General features: G+C 32.7%; 1 non-coding gene across 1 annotated transcript; it reads left to right on the top strand.

Annotated features, from left to right (window-relative positions):
* Nucleotides 1–2,322: 2,322 nt before the first annotated feature.
* LOC129304275 (U6 spliceosomal RNA) lies at nucleotides 2,323–2,425 on the top strand. Its single transcript, XR_008591645.1, has one exon. It is a non-coding gene; the product is annotated as a U6 spliceosomal RNA (small nuclear RNA).
* The last annotated feature ends 7,393 nt before the right edge of the window (nucleotides 2,426–9,818 follow it).

Below are 9,818 nucleotides of genomic sequence, written 5' to 3'. Positions count from 1 at the left end.
AAATCATGATTTGTACAATTCCAGAAATAGTAGAAAATCATCCCAACAATTTCTATGCTAATCAAACCATTCCTTAATTTCAATTAATCTATTTAATCCTCTACTAATCAAAATCACTATCTCGATCTGTTACTATCAGTCATTTGAATATAGGGTTTACCCTATACCATAAAACATTCACAAATCTACAAATTCTTTTTAATAGATCTTGTAGAGGTCCCTAATAAACTCATTTACAGCATTTAAATCAAGTTTAATAAGTGAAAACCTTTAAGAATTCAAAATCTTAACCATTTGAAGAACCAAAATCCTTAATACCGCTTATAAATTAGATATGGAGATAGATTAGAGCAAGAAATCACTTACTAAAGGGTTGGAAAGCTCCAAATTGTACTCCAACTTCCCAAAACACTGAGTCCTAGGAGAGTCTTTCCCTTAGAATCCTCTCTCTCTTCTCTACCGGAAAATAACGCTGGAGCTTCATTTATAAAACAGCTCGACATTTTCGACCGTGAGCAGTTGAACAAGTTGTAAATGTGCGCGCGCGTAGTCGAATGATGAAGGGCAATCATCTTTCCACTTTCAACAGTGAGCAGATGAACTTATAATGTGGCTCCTTCAAGAGTGGATGCAGCCTTAGACAACACAGCTGTCCCTCTGCCTTTGTCCTCAGGTGGTCACGAGCCTTCACAGCCTTGAGCGCAAGCGAACAAGACCAAAACGCAGAAATTCCCAGAAATAACCTAACTAAGCAATCTGACACCTATCTAGCCTTATTACAGTACTTAATAAAATTCTCAAATCTCACTTTACTAACCCTAAATTTTTGATTAAAAAATTAGGATGTTACGTAATTTTTCACGTCTGGAGGCTGCCCCTGTAGGAAAGTAGAAATAGGAAAGGAAAGGATTAATTCACTAGAAAATTAAACCAATTAAAAAAAATTAAATATATATATATATATATATAAAGAAAAATGACAGAAGAATTCCCTTAAAATGTGCAAATGACAATAAATTTTTTTAAAATATTATAATTATTCTTAAGTTTATAGGAACCTTTTTGATATTAATGATTTTTTGATAAAATAACTAAAATACTCATAATTTAAAATAAGACAAAGGAAAAATTATAATTACTTGTTTCATTTTGATAATTTTTTTTTTAAAAAGTAATCATTGCATAAATTAAAGGAGTTATGGATATTTGCAATACTTAAATTTTAATGAATAAAAAATTTATACAAGGAATGTTATAATTGTTTGTTTCATTCTAATTATTATTAAAAGAAAAGTATTCATTATTTAAATTAAACTAGTCACATATACTTACAATATTTGAATTTTAGTAAATAAAAAATTTACATAAGAAAAATTATAATTACTTATTATGTTTTAGTTATTATTAAAAAAAATCATTGTTTAAATTAAAAAAATTATATATTTATAACACTTAAACTTTAATAAATCACAAAATTACGTAAGAGAAGTTGCAATTGCATGTTTGATCATTATCAAAAAAAAAACAAAAGTAGTTACCACTTAAATTAAAATAAATACTGATATTTATTTATTTTTTAATACCATGACTGTTATTTTCTTATTTTATATTGAAATATCTTAATCATTGCATAAAAAATTATTAATATTAAAAAATTTTATAGAGATTTGAAAAAAAAGATTATAACATTTTAAAAAAATTTATTATCATTTACATATTTCAAAAAAAAATTAATTATTTTCTTATATATAGTAAACTCGGGCAAGTCTTAATGGGCAAGGCAGCATATTGAGTCCGTTGCTTCATCGAAAGTATTTGACTCATGTTATTATAAAAAAAAAATTTAAAAATTTACCAACAAGAAATAAAAAAAACAAAAATTATATAATAATAAATGAATTTGATCTCTATTAATTGAAAAGGGAAAAAAAATAAACAAACTAGATCATCTAAAAATTTGTGATAAGACAGGGAGAGAGATTGCAGAAGTAAAGAGTTATTATAGTGCATCAGAACCTACTTAATCCTACTATAATAGGCTGCCCTTGATGGACATTTTTCTTTTTTATAAACTTAATTAAATTAAATTTCGATTGTAAAATCATTTGTATTTGTTCTGTTCACTTCATTGTTGCTTTCTGCGACGAACTTCATCTTCTTTCCTGCAAGTTGATTCTCCTTCGTAATTCTTCTTTGTCTCCGTTGGGCACGACTTCCCTAGGCATCGTGTACTCGCGTTGGTGTTTCTTCAGTGCGAGTCCCACACCGCATAAACTTGTACCATGTTTGTTCTTCATATATTGAAAGCACGCATCCTGGTGCGTCCCTTCGGGGACATCCGATAAAATTGGAACGATACAGAGAAGATTAGCATGGCCCCTGCGCAAGGATGACACGCACAAATCGAGAAATGGTTCAATTTTTTTTTTTTTAATTTCATCCCCAAACCCACTTTTCGTTTTCGTTCTTGACTCTTCCTGAGAAATCCCTCTGTTCATTTTTGTTCTTGGTTTCTTGTTAGGTTAAATTTCATCCCCAAACCCACTTCGTTTTCGTTCTTGACTCTTCCTGAGAAATCCCTCTGTTCATTTTTATTCTTGGTTTCTTGTTAGGGTGGTGGGTTTCGTTTTCAGTTATTGAAACAAAGATTACGCATTTCCTGTAATTGAAAAGCCCACTTTGTTTTCGTTCTCAGGTTCCTTCTGAGAGCCATTTCTGCTAAGATAGGGTAGTGGGGAAAATATTTAGGGCGGTGACGAGTTTCGTTTTAAGTTTCATCTCACTTTGCTGCCTGAATCTGGAAAACCTTTTTTTCCCAAAGGAAAAAAAAAAAAAAAAGTTAGATTGCCTAAACTACTTGTATGTAGGGTTCTGAGTTGAGAGTCCGTGTTACTGTATTAAGGATTCTGAGTTGTGTTCTACTTGTAGTGAATCGTGCCGTTTTTCGTATTTCCCTGATCTTGTTTTAAGTATTGTTGTTTGATTCCTCTAAATTAATGCATTCCAGTGCATAGCCAATGTTCATGATCTTGAGGATGAATTACTTGTTCAGGTGATTTGCTAGATTTTTTTTTTTTTTTGATTACATGGAAAGGCCAAACCTTCAACGGCAAATACTAAATTGTCCAAATGAAATTTTCCCGTCTCTATATTTGATGATGGAATTGTACCAACAGATTCAGTAGCCTCTCAAGATAAAGATACATGTACATGGCAGAGCAATTTATTTTGCTGATTAATTTGCTTTCTCAATTTGTGTGTTTTTGACGTTAAATTGCCATACACAAGGGGGTTAAATAGTTTGTGTTTATGATAGGAATTCCTGAAGTCTAGATCTATAATATAAGCTTTGTATGCCTTTCAATGTCTTATTACAGAGGAGATAGAGCTAATTCCAAAGACACCAACTTAAAGCATGCTTTAGCTAATCAACCTTTATTATTACTCTTCAAGGAGGGATTACAGAGGAGAGAGTTGCTCACGTCCAACGGAATGAATTCAATGCCCAATGTTTTTACTTTTACTTTAGAAACCTGATATTTTGGCTCCAATGGCTCACACAGAGAGAGAGAGAGAGAGAGAGAGAGAGAGGTTATCAAAATGATGATGTGCTGCAAGAGAGCAGAGACGACTGGCAAAGTGGGAGAATGACATAATTTTAAGCTTCAATTTGCAAATAAGAAACAGTGTAGTGATAAGAATAAAGAGGATTATGATTAAGTAAGCATTTTTAAATTTATTGATAGAATTGACCTAACTTTTGAGGAAGTTGCAACAATGGGCATGTCTCACATAATCTTTATAATATCGTAGTAGTGTCCCACCCGCTTAACCAAAATATATCTTCCAATAGTTGAATGAGTTTTAAATGCTTGAATATGGGCATTTACAACATCTTTTACATTGACCTGTCCAAAGTTGTTATTTGGAAATGTCTGTAAACCTGCATCAAGCAAGGATGGAATGATTAGTCATGATTTTATTGATTAAGAATGTCATGACCTTCCATTTCTTTTCTTTTTTCCATCTTTTGACACTAATCACTGTTCTTTTTCAATTGACGAGAGCCATAAAACTCATTTTGATGAAGATGATGTAGTAACTCGAATGATTTCTGAATATAAAAGAGTTATTATTGATTACCATTGATTAGATTTAAAATTACAGCAGCACTTGTGTTAAGTGTTGGTGGCAATGGAGGTCCAATCACTATAGCTGGCTTGATGGTAACCAAGTCAATGTTGTTCTCCTTTGCATATTTCCATGCAGCATCTTTAGCCAAATCTTGAAAACTCTTATTTTGGAGATACACACGGCAAGCTAAACTTGAAAGAAAAGAAAGCAGGAAATCAAAAGAAAGAAGTTATAAGGGAGCCAAAAATAAGGCTTCTATCACCAAGATACAAAGGCAAACAAAAACTCTGTACCACAGCTAAACGCAGTAAATTAGAAATAGCAGGAAACTTGAAGACAATGTAAATTATTATGCATGAAAAATCATCGGATTAAAATTGATTTTTACCCATATATTTTCTTTCCATTAGCTTTATCCAACCAACTATAGAGGATATTTTTCTCCCCTAAATTATTTTTTAAAGAAGTAAAAATCTCCCTTCATTAACGGAAAGAAAGTACGGGACAAAAATAATCATTATTCATTTACACTAAGTGGAACAACTATGGGATGTCAAAAAAAAAAAAAAGTGGCTTTAGTCAAAATTTTCATTCCATCCCAAATTATAAGATTATTTGAGATAAGATTATGCATACTAATAAATTACAATAATGACACTTTAGAAACTTAGTTTTTTAAAATAAAACTATAAACTTTAAAAAATGTCCTTACATATTTAATCATTACAATGCAATATCATTTTACTTCTCATTCCACTTAAAAGGTAATATTATAAAATTATTTTTCTCAAATTATCTTATATTTTGAAATAACAAAATTTCTTCAAAGTTTTCATATAATTTGGAAAGGAGAGAGCAACGTATTGGACTTAGAAACAAGCAATACACAGGGGTCCTTAGGTAGTCAAGATGAAAGTAATGATAAAAGTAGAAGATATAAGACCCTATTTGGTATGTTAGAATCAATAAGTAGGAAAAAGAATAAAAAATGGAATCCATGTTATAGTGTGTTTGGTATGCTATAAATACAACTTTCTAGAATCTTGATTCCTGCAAAATAGATAGAATTGGATTCCATCATTTACAAGATGAAATTTGATTCTATGATACTTTCATGCATTGTCAGTCTATTTTACCCCTTCCTCTATTTTACACCTTCTTCTTCCTTCTGACACTTCTAGCAATAATGATGACAAGGTGACCACCAGTGATGACCATCTTTCACCAGTGTTGGATGACAACGTCCTTCTCTATAATAGGCTTGGCAGAAACTATAATGGGTTCCTTGTGACACTCCTTCTCTTTCTCTCTCTACTGCGCACAAGTCAATAGCTCCATCACTGGTGATGAGCCACCTTTTCTCTCCATCGACTCAAGGAGCTTTACAACACCATCATAGGTCAACAACTCCATCATCCATTGATGACCCACCTCCGATGACCTCTCTCTCTTTCTCTACTGCACACAAGTTAACAACTCCATAACTAGCGATGATCCCTGTTCTAGATCTCCGTCGACTTAAGGAGACTCACACTACCATCACAGGTTGACGACCCACCTCCCATGACCTTTCTCTCTCTCTATGGGTGTTCCTGGTCTAGACATGAATATCTAGCAATGGATGTTGTATGAGCCATGTTGTCGAGCATCGCTTATTCGTCTAGGTGTGAATCTGGCAGTGCATAAGGTGGACGAGGAAGATGAAGTGGGTGGGTCTTGGGAGGGTCATGATGCTCGGACTTGGGATTTCAACTATGTAGAGGGATATTTTTTTTATTTAGGGATATTTTAGTCTTTTAATATGTAGATATATAGATTAAATAATAAATAATATAAGGATTTCATGTACATGCTAAATACACATGTAATCCAATTCTATTCTAATTTCAATTTCAATTCCAATTCTGATTTTGATTCTGATTCTAATTTCATCAAAAACTCTTTCATCATACCAAATAAGGCCTAAATGATCTGATTGAGAATTTGGGCAATGTCTGTGATGGTTCCTAAGAGGATGAGCCTTACATGGTTTTACTTGTACAGATAGCCAAGTTGCAATATTGTTGAGCATGTTATGGAGTTTTTCTTTTAATTGATTAATAATTTCTCTAGATGTGGAGTGTTATATAGTATTAATGAAGGCCAAGACTACCCTTTTGTTGCAGAAATAAGGAAAGAGAAAACAAGAAACAATTGATGCGAGGCAAGTAGGCAAAGTTTCCAAACTGATTGATGTGGCATCCAACAGTAGTGAAACGAGTAAGGGTAGGAATCGAAGCGAGTGAGTGCAAGACTTGAGAAAGAGGGTTGAAAGATCTAGAAGCGAGAAGGGTGGTTGAAAGATCTGAAAGTGATGAAGATTGAAGTAGAAGCAGAATGTCAACCCACACTTGGCTTATAACATCCTCAATTTTTAAATCCAAATTAATTAAGCTTAAAAAGACTAATTAAGTGTATCTATAAGGTGTGTAGCCAGAGGGATCTAACAGGCATGTTTGGTCTCAATTTCAATTTTAAACGCGGGTTTGAAGGAGAATTGGGTCACCCAAGAATAAAAGAGGAAGAATTTTTGAAGTGAATAATTCTGTGCCACGCGTCACAGCTTGTGGTTGGTCCGTCACGGTGCATGCATGACAACACGCCTGGAAGAGGCTCTCTGTGCCATGCGCCGCAGCGCATTGTGCGTTTGTCACAGTGCATGGTCAGATTTTTATAGTATTAAGTCACAAATTTAAAGTGAAAAAGAAGAGAAAAATAAAAGAAAATGAGAGAGTGGCGAAAAAGTTGAGCCAGGGCTTGAAGAAACTAATTATTGAGAGTAAATTAGAGCTCATAAACACTAAAGGTAAGTTTTCTTGCTTAAATCTTCCTTTTTTTTTCATTTTCTTGATGGTAGAGGTTAGAGTTTGATTGTTAATGGTAATTTTTAATCCATATAAATTACGAATCCAAATCTATTAACTTAAATAGAGTTAATAGGAGTAGATTGAGCTAGGTAAATTTGATATTTATGATTTTATGATGATTGGTGGTTGGAGGATATTAAATATCTAAAATTCCTATCAATTTAGTAGTTGGGAATAATGTGGCTTCAGTAATGCCTATTTAAGTACTTAATGTTATTAATGAGAGTTAAAGGAAGCTAAGAAGCCTTATGGGTATTTCTACATGAGTCTAGAATAAATCTTAAGTATTAAGAAATGATGAAATGTCAATGAAAAATAGCTCAAAATGGATATTGATGTTTTGTATAGTAAATGCTTGTAGTGTAACTACCATTGGCACCATTCAAGCTTCTTGGAAGCTTTGAGAGTGAATAGTTGAGGGGTGAAATCTTTGACCTCTCAAAAATTTGAGGTAACTGGGAGAATTCTATCTTATGCTTTTGTGTGTTTATTAGTTTATTGATTAATGATTTATCATTGGAATGTATAAAATAAAAAGAAATGCAAGTGTGGCTTAATTTGTGAAGAAACCCATTAGACTAAATTGGTGAGTTTTATGCCTTTTGATGCAAAATTTTTCTTGAGAACAATAGTGGTAGATTTTCATATTAATATTTATTGGAAGTTCAATGATTTTGCAAATTGAGAGGCAAAATGAATCTTTGTTCAAGAGAAGTTTAATGATTTTAAAAGTGTGAGGTACAATGATTATGAATGGAGAGTTCAACGATTTGTTTAGTTTTGAAGTTCCATGAAATATGTTTGAGAAGTTCAATAATTGTGTAATGATGAAGTTTAATGAAAATTGATAATGTGAAGTTCTATGAATTGTATATGTGTGAATTATGGCATGAATGTGCTTTACATGATCTTGAGAGGCGGGAGTTCACCTAGAAAGTGGAGTAGATGATAAAATCCATATAGTAAGGTCCCATCCGTATGATAGTTTGCCTGGATTGATTCTATCCATATTATCCCACTTGTTCAATAAGGGATTATCCCACTGGTTTAACAAGGAACTTGAGCCTAGCTAGCTATCCATCGGTTCAATGACAAAGCTAGTGTAGGGTGTATGACACCCTATGGTGTGAGAAATGGGAGAAACCATGATTCATAAGTGAGTTAGGTACGCCTTGGCTGGGTAATCCCCTTACAAATATTTAGGCTAGGGAAGTCAAGGAATATAGACTATCCAATTGAGTTATAGTCCACAGTTTTATGTCAAAGGAATAAGAAGAATACAAAGAAGGTGTGATCATGCATATAGTGGGTAAAAGCACTTGTCTATATTGAGTCTATAATGATGACATTTTTAGTTGAGTATTAATTTCTGCCATTATGCTTGTCAATGATTTGCGTGATCAACTCTATTTATATGAAAAGCGCTAAAAGTATTGTTTTCCAAGTAGATGCTATTATGTGTGCTGAATTGTAAATTTCTAATTTTAATTGTCTCACATAGGTTAAAGTATTAATATTAACTACTACTTGCATTTAAACTAATTGATATGCATTAGTATGGGCTAGTCAAACTTTGATTATTGAGTAGTTGTACTCACCCTGTTATCTTCAATATTACTGAGAATAGCTCAAGAAGTGTGGACAGAGGAAAACACCTTGAGGCTTAGGATCATAATCCATTTGTAATAGGCCTCCTTATTTTGGGTAACTTATGTGTATGACAATTTCGATTGCCATCTAGGATTTTCCTTTTTGTTATTTACTTGCATTAAGTGAAATGTAAATTGTAATGGTATTTTAGGCCTTAGGGAGAGAATTAATTATCATGTGTTATGATGATAGGGCTAAAATACTAATACAAGTGAGGGTAGAGAATATTATGTGATGATTTGGGAAATCTTGATGAAAATTTAGTAAACTCCCCCTTCTTATGTTTTTGAGTTTAAAGGAATGAGTAATGGAAATTTGATTTGAAAATATTTCTTATATTATGGTGCATTGCATGAGTTAGTTTTGATTATCTGTATGTGACCATATTGTTGTTGGTGGCATATGGTCCTTGGTATTTGGTTTGAACACTTAAGAATATGAAATTTGTCATAATAGCATAATTTTTGAAAAGGGTATCCAATTCTTGTTTTAAAAAAGAAATTGAGTCTAAGACTGACGCCATGAGTTAGAGTTCGAAAAGAATTTTTTGTAGACTCTTAGTTCGTGTCAATCGGAAGTCAAACGGAGTTTTAGGGCGCGTTTGAAGTTGGCCTTAAAGCTATCAAATTAACAGTAGAAATTTACTGTCAAAATTCGTGCAATTGTGTCGCGGTACATGGTGTCCGATCTGCGGTGTGCATCACAGAGGTGAACACGAGCCATGGCGCACGCTTTAAATTTTTTTCAGAATTTTCTTGTTTTAAATTCTTACGCTAATGCACTTAGTTATGCAATGAGTTCGCGCATTTGTGAACTTTGATTTGTCTCATTACTAGACTTGAAATGATTTTAGTTTTATAAATTTGGGGTCTCTATTTTGTTAACCAATGAGAATTCTATATTTGATTATTACTATTGTCTTATTTTTCTAATTATTTGGGATTTAGATTTAATTATGAGATTAGAAAGAGGAGGATATTACATGGTTGAATCTATCATCTTTTTTAATTTTCAAAATATATGCCATGTGGTTGTCAACGCAATGGATAATAGTCAAACTAATAGTCAAGGTTTGAATCTATTCACTAAAGGCCAAATTTCACCCAAAAACAAAAAACAAAAACTTGA

The sequence above is a fragment of the Prosopis cineraria genome, unplaced genomic scaffold (genome assembly GCF_029017545.1).
Source record: "Prosopis cineraria cultivar Desert tree isolate PC_DT_omini unplaced genomic scaffold, ASM2901754v1 PC2, whole genome shotgun sequence".
Classification (NCBI taxonomy): Eukaryota; Viridiplantae; Streptophyta; class Magnoliopsida; order Fabales; family Fabaceae; genus Prosopis; species Prosopis cineraria.
The sequence above is the reverse complement of the archived record's forward strand: the minus strand, read 5'-3'. Positions and strand labels throughout refer to the sequence as shown.